Source organism: Pinus tabuliformis, chromosome X (assembly GCF_031772625.1).
Source record: "Pinus tabuliformis cultivar Carrire ecotype Pingquan chromosome X, CPIR1, whole genome shotgun sequence".
Lineage (NCBI taxonomy): Eukaryota > Viridiplantae > Streptophyta > Pinopsida > Pinales > Pinaceae > Pinus > Pinus tabuliformis.
Window position 1 is genome coordinate 132006675 of NC_142308.1, and position 12778 is coordinate 132019452.

Sequence of the window (12778 nt, forward strand, 5' to 3'; positions counted from 1 at the left end):
GAAGATAAATGGATTAAAGCAATGAATGAAGAAATTGGTGCAATTGAGAAGAGTAAAACATGGGAGTTAGTGGACCTCCCTAAAGGCAAAGATGCCATTGGAGTTAAGTGGGTCTATAAGACCAAAAGCAATGCTGAAGGAAAGATTGACAGGCACAAAGCAAGACTTGCTGTGAAAGGCTACAAGTAGCAACAAGGCAAAGACTATGATGAAACCTTTGCGCCAGTAGCAAGGATGGAAACAGTCAGAACAGTGTTGTCTATTGCAGCACAATACAAAAGGAAGATTTATGAGATGGATGTTAAATCTGCATTCCTGAATGGAGTATTAAAAGAAGAGGTTTATGTTGAAAAACCTCCAGGCTATGAAGTTGAAGGCCAAAAGCATAAAGTCTGCAAACTGAAGAAGGTTCTTTATGGGCTGAAGCAAGCTCCAAGAGCATGGTACAACAGAATAGATGCTTATCTGATTGAGAATGGGTTTGATAAGTGTGATGGTGAACCCACACTCTACATAAAACAGAATGACGGTAAGATTCTTATTGTTGTTTTATATGTAGATGATTTAATTTTTACTAGCAATGATGCGTCTCTCATTGTTGATTTTAAAGTAGTCATGAAGAGTGAATTTGAAATGACTGACTTAGGCTTCTTAAGATATTTTCTTGGAATTGAAGTAGACCAAAGTGAAAATGGTGTTTTCATTTCACAAGTTAAATATGTGGAAGCAGTGTTAAAGAGATTTAACATGCTAAACAGCAAGGCAGCTGTGACTCCAACTGTAATGGGGTTGAAATTGACCAAAGAAGACAGCAGCAAGGATTTTGATCCAAAATTGTACAAGAGCATAGTTGGCAGCCTTATGTACTTGACTGCAACTAGGCCGGACATTATGCACGCTGTGAGTTTAATCTCCAGATTTATGGAAAGACCAAAAGGGACTCATTGGCAGGGAGCCAAGAGGATTCTAAGGTATGTAAATGGAATGAAGGGGTTTGGTATTTTATACTCCTCTTCTGAAAGTTTCATGTTGACAGGTTACACTAACAGTGATTGGGCTGGAAGTGTTGATGATAGGAAAAACACATCAGGATATGTGTTTCATATGGAATCGGGAGCCATCTCATGGGCTTCTAAGAAGCAACCTGTTGTGTCTTTGTCAACAGCAGAGGTAGAGTATGTGGCAGCAACTGCAGCAGCATGCCAAGCAGTATGGCTGAGAAGAGTTCTCAGAGATTTGTGTCATGAACAAGAAAAAGGCACAACCATTTACTGTGACAATAGCTCAACAATAGCATTGTCTAAAAACTCTGTTTTTCATAAAAGGACAAAGCACATAGACACCAAATTTCACTTCATACGTAAATTGGTTAACAATGGTGAGATTGTTTTACAGCACTGCAGTACAGAGGATCAGTTGGCTGACATCTTCACAAAACCATTGACAAAGAAAAGTTTTGATCATTTCAGGAAATGCCTGGGTATGCAAAAAGAAACCCAGCAGTTGAAATTAAAGGGGAGTGTTGGAATGTAATTTCAATTACAGTAACCTGCGATGCGATCTGATCGCATATCGCACTTTCCCTTGTCACCCTTCGCTGCATCCCTGTATTGTCTATGATGCGATCGCAGATCGCAAGTTCTAAACTTCTGCGCGTTAAGCCTTTCGCTCCTTGTCTGCCATGCGATGTGATCTTATCGTAGATTGCATCCCCCAGTGTTTTCTGTTTGTTTGTCCCTGACGTGATGTTGCGATGCAATCGCAGATCGTGCCTTCTGCCAAGTTGATCTCAACCGTCCATACGTTTTTTGATTCAACGGCCATTATTTGTTCTTACCTTGTTCACGCCACCGCCATAAGTGTCTTTTCGCCATATACCTATTTGTGTTCCCAAAGGAGAAGGAAGATAAAATCCAGCTTCTGGACATTGAATGCTCAGCTACAACATTTAATCAATAGCATGGCCGAGAACAAGAAGGATGTGCCACGTACAGGTGCATTAAAAGGATTATGGATTTCTTACAGCAAAGCTAGCCGCAGATCATTTATCAGTTATGAGCTTCCAACAGCCGACTTCATTTTTAAGGCATCATCGCTCGCTGCATTCAATGAGCAGATAAGCTTTAGAAGATATTTTTTTATATTTTAACATATATAATGTGTAATGAACAGAAGTTCTTTCTCTAAGTGAGTAAGAGTGAAGTTGTTAAAGAATCTAAGAGTTTTTGTAATTATCTGAAAACGCACAGCAGTGCTAAGATAGTTGAAAAACAGATTCTGGAATTGGATCGTTCCTGTTGTAACCCCTCTGAAGAGGAAGACTATTTTGTAACAGTTTTTTTTCTTCTTTCCTTTTTATATGATTAAAGATCCTGTATTGAAATCAGAGTGTTGTTCTCTGTGAAATTTCTTTTGTGTTTGAAATAAACAAAAATTTCCAACAACTTCCTCCTGTGCTGCTGGGAAACGCTATCTATCACATCCTTACAGAGATTTTCCAAAACTCTAGCAATGGTAATCTTCTCTTGCTCTTCACTTCTCTCATTGTCATGGGAAGAAGAGCACAATCCAGTCAACTGTGATAATTGCTTGAGGGCCGACCAGGCAGCCATTTCAACATTCTTCTCAGCTTACTTCTTAGTCTCAGCAGTCTCTCCATAGAATCTCAATCAAGCAAGATCTACACTGCATTTAAAAACATGCAAATGACCAGGCCTTGAACGGGTCATAATATATATAGGAGGACTCACACCGGCTCTGTGGGCAGTCTCCTGCAACAAATTCTTATACACTCGAGTCTCATCCAGCACTTTAGCAGCCAGATACATAGACGGTCCTCTCCTTGACAATGTATTGAGAGAACGTTTGGCTTGTCCCAGAGTACTACAATAGATGGGACTTTCAAATATCTCTCCATCAAAGTTCACAGTGGCTTTGAAACTCACAACACGGTCAGGCTCTTCTCTGATACACCCATATGATGGCAGATTAAAGCAGCTCCTTTGTGCCAGCCCTTGAAGCTGATTCTTATACATATGTGCAGAGCTCCTGAAGATGATTCTTATACATCTTTCCACTGATTTTCTACAGCTCCAGGGTTCGAAACTCTGACCAAATCAACCCAAAAACCATCTAACATATCAAACGGGCTATAGAGCCGAAATATGCAGAGATCTCTGCTAATCTTTATAGTGCATTTCATATATTTGCGAACCAGGTGAATGCCTCTCTCAGTGGTTTTATACACCAAGCCCTCATCATCGCCCTTTCCCGTTAACGTGGATTTCGCACAATTGAGCTCGTAATATTTTTATGTCTCTGTATAGAGACTGGAAGAAATTTAAATTTTTCTGAGCATTGAATTTGATAGAAAAGGTAATGAATTTACCTGAGGAACGATCGAGTTGAGCTGTTTGACCAATATTCAACAGATAAACGGTTCCCCGTGAAATTTAAAAAATTGTCATTGAAATTAGAGGATTCTACAAATGAACGGTTGCCATGAGATTTCAAATATTGTCCTTCAAATTCTAGGATTCTACGGAAGAAAGAATCCAAATATGTTCTAAATATTTGTTGGAAATATTAATGCCAACTACAACTTTAAACACACCAGAAACACATCGAAAAGTTAAAGCATTTAATGAAGCTTAATAAATAAGTATGGGAAATTCTAGGATTCTATGGAAGAAAGATGTCAACTACAATTTTAAACACATCAGAAAAGTTAAAGCATTTAATGAAGTTTAAATAAGTATAGGGAAACATTCATTCCTTAATTTTTGTTCACACTCCACAGTAAGTTTAGAAAATCATTGACTATGTTGTATATTAAATATTTTATCTGTCATGTAATTAATGTTAAATTTGTATGTTAAATAAATATGGATATGAGGCAAGTTAGAGAGCTAGAAAGGAAATTGGTGGGCTGGTGAAAACTAGTTTTAGCCCCCAAAGCCATTAATGAGTAAATCCTAGTATTATGTTTTTGGACTTGGAACTGCAACCTCCATTTATCACTCCAATGTATTTTTTTATGTTTTAACATACAATATAAAATGTGGTTAGTTAATTTATGACATTAATCTTTCACAAGTATGTTTAATTAAGTCCATGTGTAATTGCAGCAACCTATTTCTGGGCCTTGTGCGGAGGAGGAGGGTCTCCGCAGTATTGTGTTAAATATTATTGTTGGGAATTTTTGATAATTCCAAACAAAAATGACTGAACAGAGAGTAGGGTCTCCGCAGTATTGTGTTAAATATTATTGTTGGGAATTTTTGATAATTCCAAACAAAAATGACTGAACGAGTAATACTTTGTTTTGAACACAAAGAAGCTAAAATTGTTTTTGCTGAAGAACAGAGTTTTACATATGCACAGAGAAACTTGTATTCATTAGTAAAACTGCCTGTTACAAAAGGGTCTTCCTCTTCCAGAGGGATTATAACCAAAAAACGCTTCAGTTTCACAAAAAAAAATTACTCTGTCTTCTCCTGAAAAATACTCTGTCTCAGCTGCAAATTTTTCATTCACGCTACTTTTACAAAACAAAACTCTGCTGTATGTATTTAGACTACTATGTAAAAATTTCTTCACATACTCTGTCTCAGCTGCAAATTTTTCATTCACGCTGCTTTTACAAAACAAAACTCTGTTGTATGTATTTAGACTACTATGTAAAAATTTCTTCACATGCGAGCTGCTGCATGCCTCCCTTACATTACATATGAAATTTACATTACATATGAAATGAACGACAAAGGATTACGGAGTTGTCTATAATGCGACTTTTTGGAGGTTAAATCTTGATTTGTTGCAGTTAAAATGGTTTTTTAACTGCATATTTGGATTCAGCACCCTGGAAAACCTGGGACGCTTTCATTGTGCAGAAACTAGCTATCAAACTTGGGATTCCAATAAATTCCTGCCGGATTTCGACCGGAAAAACCCGCCAGAAAAACTTTCAAAAAGTCGCTTTATAGACAACTACAAAGATTACAATCACTTCACACTGCAATGTGTTGCATTCAACTTGCTGTAAAAAAAAATCTTCTTATTCAGCAACCAACTAAAAAAACTGACATTACATATTATTTGACTTATGTCCTAAAACAAACAACTACACTCGTGAATTAAAAATAATAAAATTAAAGACTTTACCTACTTTTTACCAACCAGAGTAAATTTCATTTAAATTACTTTACTGACAAAAACTTCCCGTCAATGAGAATTTACTTCAAGGCAAGTCCATATGGTGCAGGCTTGTACTACTTTCCGTCAATGAGAATTTACTTCAAGGCAAGTCCATATGGTGCAGGGTTGTACTACTAAGAATTTACTTCACGTCAAGTCCATATGGTGCAGGCTTGTACACAACCGTTGGTTTAATAGGACGGTTAACGGCAATTCCGCTTGTACTACTGAGAATTTACTTCATGTCAACTCCATATGGTGCAGGCTTGTACACAACCATTGGTTTAATAGGACGGTTCCCTTTCAACCTGGTGGTTTTGGAAAGGACTGCTCAGACAGGTGGCAGCAGGTGATTGTATCGCTGCCCTCCGGTGAAATACCAACGATCAGCGTAGGGCGGTGCGGGGAAACGTACGACGGTTTTGGCGCTGCACAAAGGCGGATTCCTGCAAACACAGCGGTTTAAATTAATATTTCAACCATTCTAACTGTTTTATTAATTAACACGGATGATCCTGTTGGGCGGAGGAAGAGGGTCTCGGTAATATTGTGTTAAATATTATAACTAATAAACATTGGTTTTTTTTAATATTTTTAAGTTCATGTTTAATAATAATTAATTGTTTTATTTGATCTCATATTATTGTTCAATAGATATAACTATGAACAATGGTTCTTTCTAAAAACTTTAAATGTGCATTCAACCTCATGGGTGGCATTTTACTCAAATGAATGAGTGTGCACTCAACCTCATGTGGCGCATCCCACTCAAATGTGTGGCATCCTACTCAAATGTTAATGATCACAAGCTTAGCAACCTATGAAAAAAAATTATTGTATTATCATAGTAACATAATTTATAAAGATGAAAATATGAAATAACAATCTTTCTATCTTATGATAAGTTAAGCAAAACCAACAAAATAAGGGATTGAGAAGAGGACCATTGCCATTTCTTAACCATACTATCGCTGAAATTGAATCATATGGCTCATATGTGGACTAGCAAAAGAAACTCCATACATATGAGCTAGACGAAAATACTTCCTGGGGACATTAATGGGGAATTAAACAAATCTAAAAAATATCCAAATACGATCTGTCCAAAATACATTTTACTGATTCACCGCTAATACGATCTACTCCCGGATCTGAGGAATCAATGAACCAATTAGGGTTTTCATTTATCGGTACCCTTTCTTTGATTGTTTGCATTATCATGATGATGCAGTGCGCGCATTTTTGGATTCAACAGCTTCTTGGGGCCCATAGCTGGAAAGGGGTATGGTGGCAGATGCGCTGACAAGGGCGATGGAGGAAATTGATATGATCCATATAACTACTCTTTTGCCCAATTGAATACTCATTTGCACCACCTGCTGCTGACATAAATTGCTCCGCCGGACGGTTCTTTACATCTTCTCGATTATGATGGTGAGAAGATGTTGGGTCAAACATGTTGGGAGGCAACCCTGCAGAAGACGTTGACGGGGAAGGTTTGGAGACAACCCTGTTAAAGGACGTTGACGACGGATTTGAGGGAGATGCAGAAGTTTTACATGGCCTCATATAATTGCGGTGTTTCGGATTTGAAATCTTGGAATTCAACCCCAACTGCTGCACTGGCGATGGAGCTGGTGTGCCTTGCGCATCAGCTTGTTTATTGTCATAAGCCGGTGCCTTCCTTCGGATTGGTTCCACGGCTTCCACTTGCCATCTCCTCTCGTCTCCTCTCCTGAATAATAACTAACCGTCTCCACAAAAAGATTGAAAAATAGATCCTTTAAATTAAAAAACAGTAACTTTGAACACCTTTCAATCGCACGAGATTTTCGGTGAATTCAATCACAACATTTCGTTTTATTGATATGAGATATAAAGTGAGAAGGAAGATGGAATTACCTATCGGGTACACACACGTGAATTAGGGTTTTTTTTTTAATGTTGGGTCCCTTCCATAAATAAGGGAAACAGTTTAAAACTTCCAAGAATTAGGGTTTTTTTTAATGTTGGTCCCCTTCCATATATATAATTTTAAATGGTATTTTTATTATTTTTTTTATTATAAATTATATTACCTAAATTTTAGAGATTTTTAAAAAGTTGAGTTTAAATTATTTAAGGTGCTGAATCTATTTATACATTAAAAACTTATTTTAAACCATAATTTTTTTTGGTAAATTCCGATAAAAAGGCTATTTCCTCAATCAGTTAGACTATGCCATTAGAAATATAGACTATGCCATTAGAAATATGTGAATGGTCTTTTTTTTCTTCTTATAAAGTTAATAATAACAATGATGAATGTTGAATTACTTGCTCAAATGAAAAATAAATAAAATATATTCATTATGAATAATTGATATTATAAAATAATAAAAGATAATTATTTAACCAAATAAAAATAAAAATAATTAATATTATTAACTGTATTTTTTGGTTAAATATAGCGAACAAAATTTACAAAAATAAAATCATTATTTTAATTAATAGTAAATTAAATATTTTTATGATTTTTTTTTTAAAGGTAGTTCTAGTTTAACTTATAGACGAAATGGATTTTTTCACGTGCGAGAGAGATTTTTAAAAATATGAGTTTGAATTATTTAATCTGCATAATTTGAGTGCCCCAAGGGCTTTCAGGGTGTTGAAACCATATATAAATTCAAAAATGTATTTTAAACAACAAAAAGATGTTGAAATTGTATTGCCCAAGTTGGATGAATTCAGGCTAAAAAAGCTTTTTGGTCTATAAGATAGACTATGCCTTAAAAATATAGTGTTTGGGTTATGGTAAAAATTAGTCCTAGATTCATATTAACTCCAAATCTACCATGCGTTGGGACCGATAAAATTTCATTTCACTCTAAAAAGGTTCAAATTTGATCCCTTTTCCCTTGGTACATCCATAATTAAGATGAATCTAGACAAGTTTATATATATATATATATATATATATGATGATGATGGTTAACGTCCACTGAGACCAAAATTTGGTCTATCGGACCTAAAGAAACACATTATTTAATTTGATTTAAGCTTTTATTTCTATGCTCAAAAAGCTTGGAGAGAAGCCTCCCAAGCTCAGTATAATTTTGACATCGTAAAAGACTAGGAAGGTCAGTATTGCGACAAAGATTATGAAACTGAGATCTGATGTGGTTGTATGCGGGCATTCTAAAAGGAAGTGGTTTTCATTCTCAATCTTCATATTATCACAGAGATGACAGATTCTTTCCATCCATGGTGTTTTAGGAACTACCCAATGACCTGGAGCTCATGAGAGTTCATTCTAATCTTGGCTATATTAATTCTCTTCTTTGAGCTAGCTAAAACAAAGAGATACTTTTGATCTTCTAGAGTGGGGTTATGACCTTTTTATAATAACTTAATTTTTTTTTAGCCGCTAAATCTTTTTCACACCACATTTATCTTTGAACGTAGAAGTAACAATATTTTTAATGTTATTAATGTTTTGCAATGCATCATTCTGGTTGATCTCCCAATGGTTTAAGCAGGCCCTCGTGTCTTTATACCACCACCGCTTGAGCTTTAGTTGGTTTTGGCAGGAATTTAAAGCTAGCTTGGGAAGTTATATATATATATATATATATATATATATATCGAGAGAGAGATTATTTATTTTTATGTAACTTGACAAAGTCAAATGTTTACATAATAGAACATGCCACGATAACATCTCTTCCGTTTTGGCCCAATAATGAAATCCTTGACTATTTAATGAGATAATGATGTAAAAATGGGTTTTAACATGGGGTAATGAATAATATAATATTATATTTGTCTAATAGTGGAAATTTATGCCAAGTGAATATTTTTTGTTGAGTCTCCAACACAGCGTGCTATTGATGTTCTCACGTAATGCTTGTAAATAACAATAAAAAAATTTGAATAAAAATTAAATTAAATAAAAAGATTAATGTAATGTAATGTAAACATTTTAACCTGGTCAAAATAACATTAAAAGATAAAAATAAAAGTAAAGATAAGAAAACAAAAAATAAAAAACTCTATAAAAATAAATAATAATAGAAATAAACGTTATTAATATCGCAAGGTCTTCACCCATGTTATTCATGTGGAATAGAGATTATTTTAAAGGGGCAGTTAAGATGGCCTAGATCCATCTTAACTCCAAGCATAGAGAATGGTCAAATCCTTTTTTGTTGTAAAGTAGGTTTTCATCTCAAGGGATTTGATCGCCTTTAGTACTTGGTAGATATAGAATTAAGATACGTCTAGGTTGGTTTAGTAACAATAAAAATGGTGTAACATGTTATAAAAAAAATTAATAATTATACCTTAATAATGTGTAATTTTTTTTACAATCATGTAATCATTAAGAAAGTGAGGTCATAAGTATTTATTATGTTTTACTATCTCCCTTACACTTAGATTCAGAACGTCATTTAAATAATTATGTAGTGTACTTATCAATGGTTAATTGTTTAGTCACATGGCCTTGCTTGGCATCAATATTCAATACCTTGATCAATTCCTTGTATTTATCATAGCATATATTTACTATAGGGTTGGTACGAATACATCATACAGTGGTTGTTTGTATGGTAATTATTTATTAAGTTATCATATCTTTTAATGAGACATGGAGGCATTCAAGACAGGTTGGAACGTGCTCTCTTGCTTGGCACCTTGAATTGAGTATACTAATTAGTTTTACACTATATCCAGACATCCTGTGAGTATGACATCACTGCCTCATACTCAATTTTAAACCTCCAGTTGTCTCTGTGCTCTAGCAATAGATATTGGATCTTGTGGTAAGAGGAATGTACGTTGTTGATATTCTCACCTTGCATCGAACGGTAATGATATCATCGGGATCTGTTAGGGTAAGGTGACCTAACCTCACCATCGACATTTCACTCATTTCCCTTGTCCTCTGGACCAAATGTGCTCTACAACATCTAGTTATTTGGTTTGGGTTTTCGATTGTTTCTTTGGCACCCTTATGCTGCAGAATTGTTGTTGTTTATAGTCCACATGGTTGGCTATGTTTTGCACTCCCAGTAAGAACTGACAACCAACATCATGCCTTCCAGCGTTGCTTTAAATTTGTAAGGTAAGATAATGAAACAACACGCTACACTACAGGTCTGTCGTTCGAGTTTATTCTTTCTTCTTTTCACGGTTAATTAATCAAATCTGTCATTGATTTAGAGGTGGCTCTACTACCATGACTTATAGTAGGGTCTAGAGAGTTTGGAACCTCCACTGCTCGGCCGACTTTGTTCCAGGTTACTATTCTACGTTTTCTTGAAGAATGACTTATCTATGGTTTTATTTTGTTTAGTAGAAGTTTGTATCTGCTGGTTGAGACACATGGTTTGTCTTGTTTATCAATTGGCCTACTTTAATTTAATGGTTTGTCATCAATTTAATGTAAAGACTATTTTAAAGCTCGATAATTGGTTTGGTTAAATATTACAGTCCTTTTATTTAAATTTGCGGGTTTGTATTGGCTTATTACCATCTCAACTATGAATGAATCTCAACCTTGCGCCATTTACTTCCGAGCTAGGATATTTTGCTTTAAGGAATTCTTTTCATGTATATTATCTCTATAGACTATGGAAGTTTGGAAGTTTCGTCAAGAGAGTAAATAATCATTTTTGCAATGTTAAACATTTTGTATTGATGGTTAAGAATTTTACTTAATTTGCATGTGAAATTTTGAAGAGGTTTCTTCTTGAAACGGGTAACCGAGTATTCTCGCGATTCAGTTTAGAAGTTCTTCTTTCTAGATTTTTAAGAGAGACTTATAGGTTTTGTGACTGTTCCAAGAACGAGCCCTTGCTCGGCGCTGGAATTAACCCATTCTTGAGAATTCTCTTGAATTACTATAGCAATTCCTATTAGCTTAACTACTACACATGTTTATTTTAAAGAGTCGTCTCTGTTATCTGATTGTGCATAGTGATTTGCTTAATGTTACACATTCTCCTTTAAATATTACTAATTTATTATGGGTTACGTAAGATTCTTGTTATTTCTTTTGATGCACAGAATTTGTACATTACTTCTTTTATTCATTGCCTTAAATTCGTATTCCAGTAAGAAGTACTTCATACTTCTAGTTTGCCTCATTTCATTATTTCAAAAGGCATCCTACTGTTGTAATGTGGTCAAGATTACTATTCCTTGCAAATATAATTGTCATAACGATGGTGAAAGATTGTTTTTATTTCTTCTTTCAAACATGTTTAACAACAAGGTTATCGATAGTTTTTAGTTTCCATTTGGAATCATATTACTTTAGTCAACTCTCTGTAATTTTTCTATCACTAGAAGGAAATGTTGTACATGAACCCATCAAAAATAGATACTGCATTTGAGTTTTCAGAATAAAGAACACAGTCCATGAAATTGTATAGATATTACATTTAAATTTCAGAATAAAGAATTCCTGCTCATAATTAGCCTTTCATTTTTCATAATTACCAGTCAAAGTATATTAATAACTCACAACATTGTACTCTATGTTCAGAAATCAATACTGTAAAATCTATAATTCTAACAATTCCAGTACTTATTTTCATTTTGTAAATATGCTAGGGGAAAAACTAGAATGTCCTTTGGAACCAGTTCCCCCTCGAGCTCTCACAATTTCCAGACATCATGTATAGTGGAGAGGTTTTCTTCTTAGATTGTTTAATGACATCAAGGTATCACTTGACCGAGCCTTAACTCATAATCGTGATAGGGATCAAGCCTTCCATTGGTCCTTACAAACTCAGGAACTTAGCTCTTGGGCAGTGTATTGCCTTAGCCCATGTCTCTGTTCTTAATTTTGTCTTTGAAAAAATTTCCAACCCCCTCTTTCTCCCAGAATTTCCTTTTTAAAAGAAATCCTTTAGGTAAGGAATAATTTTTTTCTCGAGCTACATGGAAGTTAGTAAATCTTATGGTCATCCATAAGTTTTTCCTCTTCAAATAACAAAAGCATTTTTTAAAATCATAACCATTTCTTTTATATAAAAAAGTCTTTTGATCTCAATTAGGTATTTAACTAACCTAAAAATTTGTCAACCTCTACATGAGGTAATTAAGTAATAATTCTAACTTGTTTGTAAAAAGAAATAAAACCAAAGTAACTCGGAGTGTTACATTCCCCCCTTATGTGTAACACCATCCATGGTGTTTTCCCAACCTTGCAACAAGGGAGGATAAGCTTGTTGAATAAAGCTTTCATCTTCCGAAGTAGCTTCATCTTGGCTAAGGTGCTTCCATTTCACTTTAAATTGGAACATAGTTACCAATAAAACGAGAAAATTAACATAAATATTTCATCTTCCGAAGTAGATTCCTGTGGCCTAAAGTGCTTCCATTGCACTTTAAATTTCTAGATGATAGATTACTTCTAGAGAATTATTTCTCTCTGTTTTAAGATATGGAGGAGCTCCACCAGTGATTCTCCATCTGGTTCAATTCCAGTACTTATTTTCATTTTGTAAATATGCTAGGGTAAAAACCTCCTCAGAAACGACCATGCCTCCCTTCCAACTAGAATGTCCTTTGGAACAAGTTCCCCCTCGAGCTC

The 12778-nt window shown here is 34.9% G+C and overlaps 1 pseudogene; it reads right to left on the minus strand.

Moving 5' to 3' along the window:
• Positions 1–2363: 2363 nt before the first annotated feature.
• On the minus strand, positions 2364–3035 carry LOC149138799 (double-stranded RNA-binding protein 3 pseudogene; annotated as a pseudogene).
• Positions 3036–12778: the final 9743 nt, after the last annotated feature.